The sequence below is a fragment of the Panulirus ornatus genome, chromosome 5 (genome assembly GCF_036320965.1).
Source record: "Panulirus ornatus isolate Po-2019 chromosome 5, ASM3632096v1, whole genome shotgun sequence".
Classification (NCBI taxonomy): Eukaryota; Metazoa; Arthropoda; class Malacostraca; order Decapoda; family Palinuridae; genus Panulirus; species Panulirus ornatus.
Window position 1 is genome coordinate 47,112,564 of NC_092228.1, and position 7,500 is coordinate 47,120,063.

The window sequence follows — 7,500 nt, forward strand, 5'->3', positions numbered from 1 at the left end:
GAAACATACACGGACAAGTGAGGACTGGAAACCTCACTATACAGCTGGAAAATGGTAAGGTACTGATACAGCTGGAAAATGGTACTGATACAGCTGGAAAATGGCCACAGGGAACAGCTGTTTCCCGCGTGTATGAGCGCTACTGATAATGGCCCAAATTGGCAAGATAACAACATTCTCAGATGATAATAAGTTGGGAGACAGATCTACAGTTGAACCTGAGTGTGTGTGTATACCGTCAAAATGACGTAAACAAACTGATATACAGGACTCATAAGGTGGCCAATGAAACATGACAACGATACATGCAGAAGTTTCCACAGTGTTGGTGACAACCATTATGTGAGCTGCTGTAGGAATTCTATTAACCTGCAAAAGATATATGAGAAGGAAGAAAGAATTGCGCGTAATAATCTCATTAAGCTGCGCGCACAAGCGATGAAAAGAACGAACGAAATTCTTGGATTCCTGGGTAAGGTCTTCTAAGCTAAGATCAGAGAAAATCGTACATTATCCCGACAGTTCATTGGTTCGTCCCTATCTTGAATCACTTCAGTTCTGGTCATCCTAACTGGAAAAAATAACTGAATGGAGAGAAAGCAGTGTCGACCTCTCAAGATGAGTGCTGAATTGAGGAACAAATCCTGTGAGATCAGACTAAGATACTTAACATTACTGTAACAAGAAGGTTAAGAGATGATCAAACACAGGTATGAAGGATTATCAGAAACTTTGATGGTGTCAACTAAGCACTTATTTGCAGCTGGATTTGTCTGGGTTCTCAGTCAGTAATGTATACAATCTAGTGGACAACAGTCTTACTTGGGATGAGGTCAAGTAACATTTTATGTTTTTCCAAACCGGATTGTTAAGATAGAGAATGTATTACCAGTTGCAGTAGTGGAGATCAGCATCGTTGAAGAATGTATAGTTCCCATCATGTCCACGACTGATCTTATTTGCTCCTTAGTGACATGCAAATCTTACTGTTGTTACCTTTATCTAAACCGTCTGTACACTTCCCTCCTCTCACAACACTAAGACACGAGTGTCTGATCATAACCACAGACAACCTCGAAATTCCCCATTGATCTGTAGTGACGTGAGTTTCTCTGTATTCCTTTGTATTGATGCTGTACTGCAAGGTATTTCTCTCTATTCATGACGCTCAGCATCTACCATGAGGGCAGTCTTCTAACAGACTGGGGAGGAGCCAACATGATACCATTGTTAATGGCATAACCTGCAATATAGATGATCAGAATTTATATAAGAGGATTTAGAAAGAAAAGATCTTGTATGACATTGCTGGATATCCAGGAGAGGGTTGGTCACACAAATGACGGCGAAGAGAGACAGGGTTGGAATATATCTACATCACTGGAATTCCTGAAAGCCTTTGATGCTGTCCCCTCACACAAGGATGCATGAGGATGGTTCAAGCGCTACTTACAGTGAAATGATGGTTACTGTGGTTAACAGGGAAGGGAGAGAGAATGTACGTATGAGAGGAGAACTCTCACAAGTCTGCGGTGGGTGGATGGATGGATGTGGCAGTGTGTTCATCATTGAACACATTCACATCATTCCTTACGATGCCATGATGAGGAAGCGAAGCCACGGAGATCACGAAATATATGTAAGATCAGTTCTAGATATGGTAATGGCGCGGACAACTGGCTCACTCGATCTATACCCGGAAGAAGAAGAAGAAAAATATATATGTGAAAGCATTTGAATACACCAGAGTGCGCGCACCACACCAGAACAAAACACTACCGGGGGAAAAGAAAATGATTGAACGCAGAAGATGAAAATGTGGCGAACATGTCTAGCGATCATGATGAGAGAAATATGGAAAAATTATGCATATGTTTCCCTCATCTTCAAAGATTATGAAGTAAGAGATGAATATGAAGACATGTCTACCCGAAGACTCCACCCTTCCTGAAACAGTTTGGTCTCCCGCCTTAAATCACCAAATTGGAACTTTGGAAAGAGGCGAAGAACACTTTTAATGACTTAATGGACTGAGGGCGTCACGGTGGGGGGGGGGGGGGGGGGGGGGAAGACGGGGAGGAAAGACGCTGCAGGAAGTTGAGGGCAACGGAGAGCACCGAGGAGAAGAACGACTGGGGAACATGAGGTGAGAGGCCTGGCGTCAAGCAGGAGAGAAAAATGGCCCTGTGTAATGCATGACGTGCATGACGTGCGAGCCAGCCAAGCTGCTCATGACCAGAATGCATGACGTGCATGACGTGCGTGCCAGCCAAGCTGCTCATGACCAGAATGCATGACGTGCATGACGTGCGTGCCAGCCAAGCTGCTCATGACCAGAATGCATGACGTGCATGACGTGCGTGCCAGCCAGGCTGCTCATGACCACAATGCATGACGTGCATGACGTGCGAGCCAGCCAAGCTGCTCATGACCAGAATGCATGACGTGCATGACGTGCGAGCCAGCCAAGCTGCTCATGACCAGAATGCATGACGTGCATGACGTGCGAGCCAGCCAAGCTGCTCATGACCAGAATGCATGACGTGCATGACGTGCGTGCCAGCCAGGCTGCTCATGACCACAATGCATGACGTGCATGACGTGCGAGCCAGCCAAGCTGCTCATGACCAGAATGCATGACGTGCATGACGTGCGAGCCAGCCAAGCTGCTCATGACCAGAATGCATGACGTGCATGACGTGCGAGCCAGCCAGGCTGCTCATGCATGACGTGCATGACGTGCGTGCCAGCCAAGCTGCTCATGACCAGAATGCATGACGTGCATGACGTGCGAGCCAGCCAAGCTGCTCATGACCAGAATGCATGACGTGCATGACGTGCGTGCCAGCCAAGCTGCTCATGACCAGAATGCATGACGTGCATGACGTGCGAGCCAGCCAAGCTGCTCATGACCAGAATGCATGACGTGCATGACGTGCGAGCCAGCCAAGCTGCTCATGACCAGAATGCATGACGTGCATGACGTGCGTGCCAGCCAAGCTGCTCATGACCAGAATGCATGACGTGCATGACGTGCGAGCCAGCCAAGCTGCTCATGACCAGAATGCATGACGTGCATGACGTGCGAGCCAGCCAGGCTGCTCATGACCAGAATGCATGACGTGCATGACGTGCGAGCCAGCCAGGCTGCTCATGCATGACGTGCATGACGTGCGAGCCAGCCAAGCTGCTCATGACCAGAATGCATGACGTGCATGACGTGCGAGCCAGCCAGGCTGCTCATGACCAGAATGCATGACGTGCATGACGTGCGTGCCAGCCAGGCTGCTCATGACCAGAATGCATGACGTGCATGACGTGCGAGCCAGCCAAGCTGCTCATGACCAGAATGCATGACGTGCATGACGTGCGTGCCAGCCAGGCTGCTCATGCATGACGTGCATGACGTGCGAGCCAGCCAAGCTGCTCATGACCAGAATGCATGACGTGCATGACGTGCGAGCCAGCCAGGCTGCTCATGACCAGAATGCATGACGTGCATGACGTGCGTGCCAGCCAGGCTGCTCATGACCAGAATGCATGACGTGCATGACGTGCGAGCCAGCCAAGCTGCTCATGACCAGAATGCATGACGTGCATGACGTGCGTGCCAGCCAGGCTGCTCATGACCAGAATGCATGACGTGCATGACGTGCGTGCCAGCCAAGCTGCTCATGACCAGAATGCTACAATGTCATGTGACGTCATGATACGTCACACAAACTGTATTGTTTATAGATATGCTTATGCGTCATTTTTTTGTTTGTTTTAGGTAAACTTATGTACTAATTGTTTGCTGTTTGTTGAGCTGTGTTGTCTGGGACGCCCAACACTAGTTTAAAATGTTGTTTACTACACACCAGTTTTGTTTACTACACACACCACTGTTGTTTACCACACACACGTGTGTTGTTTACCATACACATAGCAATGTTGTTTACGACACATCTCCGTGTTGTTTACCACTCGCCACTGTGTTGTTTACTGCACACACCACAGTCTTGTTCATAGCACACCACAGTGTTGTTTACCTCACACCACGTGTTGTGTACCATATACTACATTGTTTGCCACTCACCACAGTGTTCTGTACCACATACCACAATGTTGTCTCCCACACACCACAGTGTTGTTTACTACACACCACAGTGTTGTTTGCTACACACCACAGTGTTGTTTACTACACACCACAGTGTTGTTTGCTACACACCACAGTGTTGTTTGCTACACACCACAGAGCTCTTCGCCACACACCACAGTGTTGTTTACTACATACCACAGTATTGTTTACTACACACCACACTGTTGTTTGCTGTGCACAACACTTGTTACTACAAATAGTTTGCATTCAAGTTTTTTGTATTCGTCACATTTTCAGTATTCGTCACAATGTCTGTATTCGTCACAATGTCTGTATTCGTCACATTTTCAGTATTCGTCACATTGTCTGTATTCGTCACAATGTCTGTATTCGTCACATTATCAGTATTCGTCACATTTTCAGTATTGGTCACACTGTCCGTATTCGTCACATTGTTTGTATTCGTCACATATTTAGTATTCGTCACATTGTCTGTATTCGTCACATTGTATTCGTCACACTGTCCGTATTCGTCACATTGTCTGTATTCGTCACATTGTTTGTATTCGTCACAATGTCTGTATTCGTCACACTGTATTCGTCACATTGTTCTGTATTCGTCACAATGTCTGTATTCGTCACATTGTCTGTATTCGTCACATTGTCTGTATTCGTCACAATGTCTGTATTCGTCACATTGTCTGTATTCGTCGCATATCAATATTCGTCACACTGTATTCATCACATTGTCTGTATTCATCACATTGTATGTATTCGTCACATTGCCTGTATTCGTCACATTGTCTGTATTCGTCACATTGTATTCGTCACATATCAATATTCGTCACACTGTATTCGTCACATTGTCTGTATTCGTCACATATAGATATTCGTCACAATGTATTCGTCACATTGTATTCGTCACATTGTCTGTATTCGTCACATTGTATTCGTCACAATGTCTGTATTCGTCACATTGTCTGTATTCGTCACATTGTATTCGTCACATTGTCTGTATTCGTCACAATGTCTGTATTCGTCACATTGTCTGTATTCGTCACATGTCTGTATTCGTCACATTGTCTGTATTCGTCATATTGTCTGTATTCGTCACATATCAATATTCGTCACATGGTATTCGTCACCTTGTCTGTATTCGTCACATTGTCTGTATTCGTCACAATGTCTGTATTCGTCACATTGTCTGTATTCGTCACATTGTCTGTATTCGTCACAATGTCTGTATTCGTCACATTGTCTGTATTCGTCACATTGTATTCGTCACAATGTCTGTATTCGTCACATTGTCTATATTCGTCACATATCAATATTCGTCACACTGTATTCGTCACATTGTCTGTATTCGTCACATATAGATATTCGTCACATTGTCTGTATTCGTCACATTGTCTGTATTCGTCTCATTGTCTGTATTCGTCACAATGTCTGTATTCGTCACATTGTCTGTATTCGTCACATATCAATATTCGTCACACTGTATTTGTCACATTGTCTGTATTCGTCACATTGTCTATTCGTCACATATCAATATTCGTCACACTGTATTCGTCACATTGTCTGTATTCGTCACATACCAATATTCGTCACATACCAATATTCGTCACATTGTCTGTATTCGTCACATTGTCTGTATTCGTCACATATAGATATTCGTCATATTGTCTGTATTCGTCACATTGTCTGTATTCGTCACATATCAATATTCGTCACACTGTATTCGTCACATTGTATTCGTCACATTGTCTGTATTCGTCACAATGTTTGTATTCGTCACATTGTCTGTATTCGTCACATATCAATATTCGTCACACTGTATTCGTCACATTGTATTCGTCATATTGTCTGTATTCGTCACATATCAATATTCGTCACACTGTATTCGTCACATTGTATTCGTCACATTGTCTGTATTCGTCACATTGTCTGTATTCGTCACATATCAATATTCGTCACATATCAATATTCGTCACACTGTATTTGTCACATTGTCTGTATTCGTCACATTGTCTGTATTCGTCACATATAGATATTCGTCACATTATCTGTATTCGTCACATTGTCTGTATTCGTCACATATCAATATTCGTCACACTGTATTCGTCACATTGTATTCGTCACATTGTCTGCATTCGTCACAATGTCTGTATTCGTCACATTGTCTGTATTCGTCACATATCAATATTCGTCACACTGTATTCGTCACATTGTATTCGTCACATTGTCTGCATTCGTCACAATGTCTGTATTCGTCACATTGTCTGTATTCGTCACATATTAATATTCGTCACACTGTATTCGTCACACTGTATTCGTCACATTGTCTATATTCGTCACAATGTCTGTATTCGTCACATCGTCTGTATTCGTCACAATGTCTGTATTCGTCACATTGTCTGTATTCGTCACATATCAATATTCGTCACACTGTATTCGTCACATTGTATTTGTCACATTGTCTGTATTCGTCACATTGTATTCGTCACATATCAATATTCGTCACATTGTATTCGTCACATTGTCTGTATTCGTCACCTTGTCTGTATTCGTCACATTGTCTATTCGTCATATTGTCTGCATTCGTCACAATGTCTGTATTCGTCACATATAGATATTCGTCACATTGTCTGTATTCGTCACATATCAATATTCGTCACATTGTATTCGTCACATTGTCTGTATTCGCCACATTGTATTCGTCACATTGTCTGTATTCGTCACATATAGATATTCGTCACATTGCCTGTATTCGTCACATATAAATATTCGTCACATTGTCTGTATTCGTCACATATAGATATTCGTCACATTGTCTGTATTCGTCACAATGTCTGTATTCGTCACATTGTATTCGTCACATATAAATATTCGTCACATTGCCTGTATTCGTCACATATAAATATTCGTCACATTGCCTGTATTCGTCACATATAAATATTCGTCACATTGTCTGTATTCGTCACATTGTATTCGTCACAATGTCTGTATTCGTCACATTGTCTGTATTCGTCACATATCAATATTCGTCACATTGTATTCGTCACATATCAATATTCGTCACATTGTCTGTATTCGTCACATATCAATATTCGTCACATTGTATTCGTCACATATCAATATTCGTCACATTGTATTCGTCACATATCAATATTCGTCACATTGTATTCGTCACATATCAATATTCGTCACATTGTATTCGTCACATCGTCTGTTACACCTAAGCCTCAGCAGCTAAATCATTTACTCAACTTCTCGTGGGAGTTTACGGTAAAATTGATTTCTGTGTCAACATTCTGTTCCACGTCATCTGTTGCACAGAGTACCACGTCTGTATGTTATATATGTAAGATGTCTGTTTCGCATGCCATGCAGGCTTTACTGGTCTGAGCATCTGTCTGTGT

General features: G+C 43.3%; 1 protein-coding gene across 1 annotated transcript in view; it reads right to left on the reverse strand.

The window, feature by feature from the left end:
* The window catches only part of LOC139746913 (uncharacterized), a 9,579-nt gene that overhangs the window by 1,208 nt on the left and 871 nt on the right, over positions 1-7,500 (reverse strand). The window lies entirely within an intron of this gene.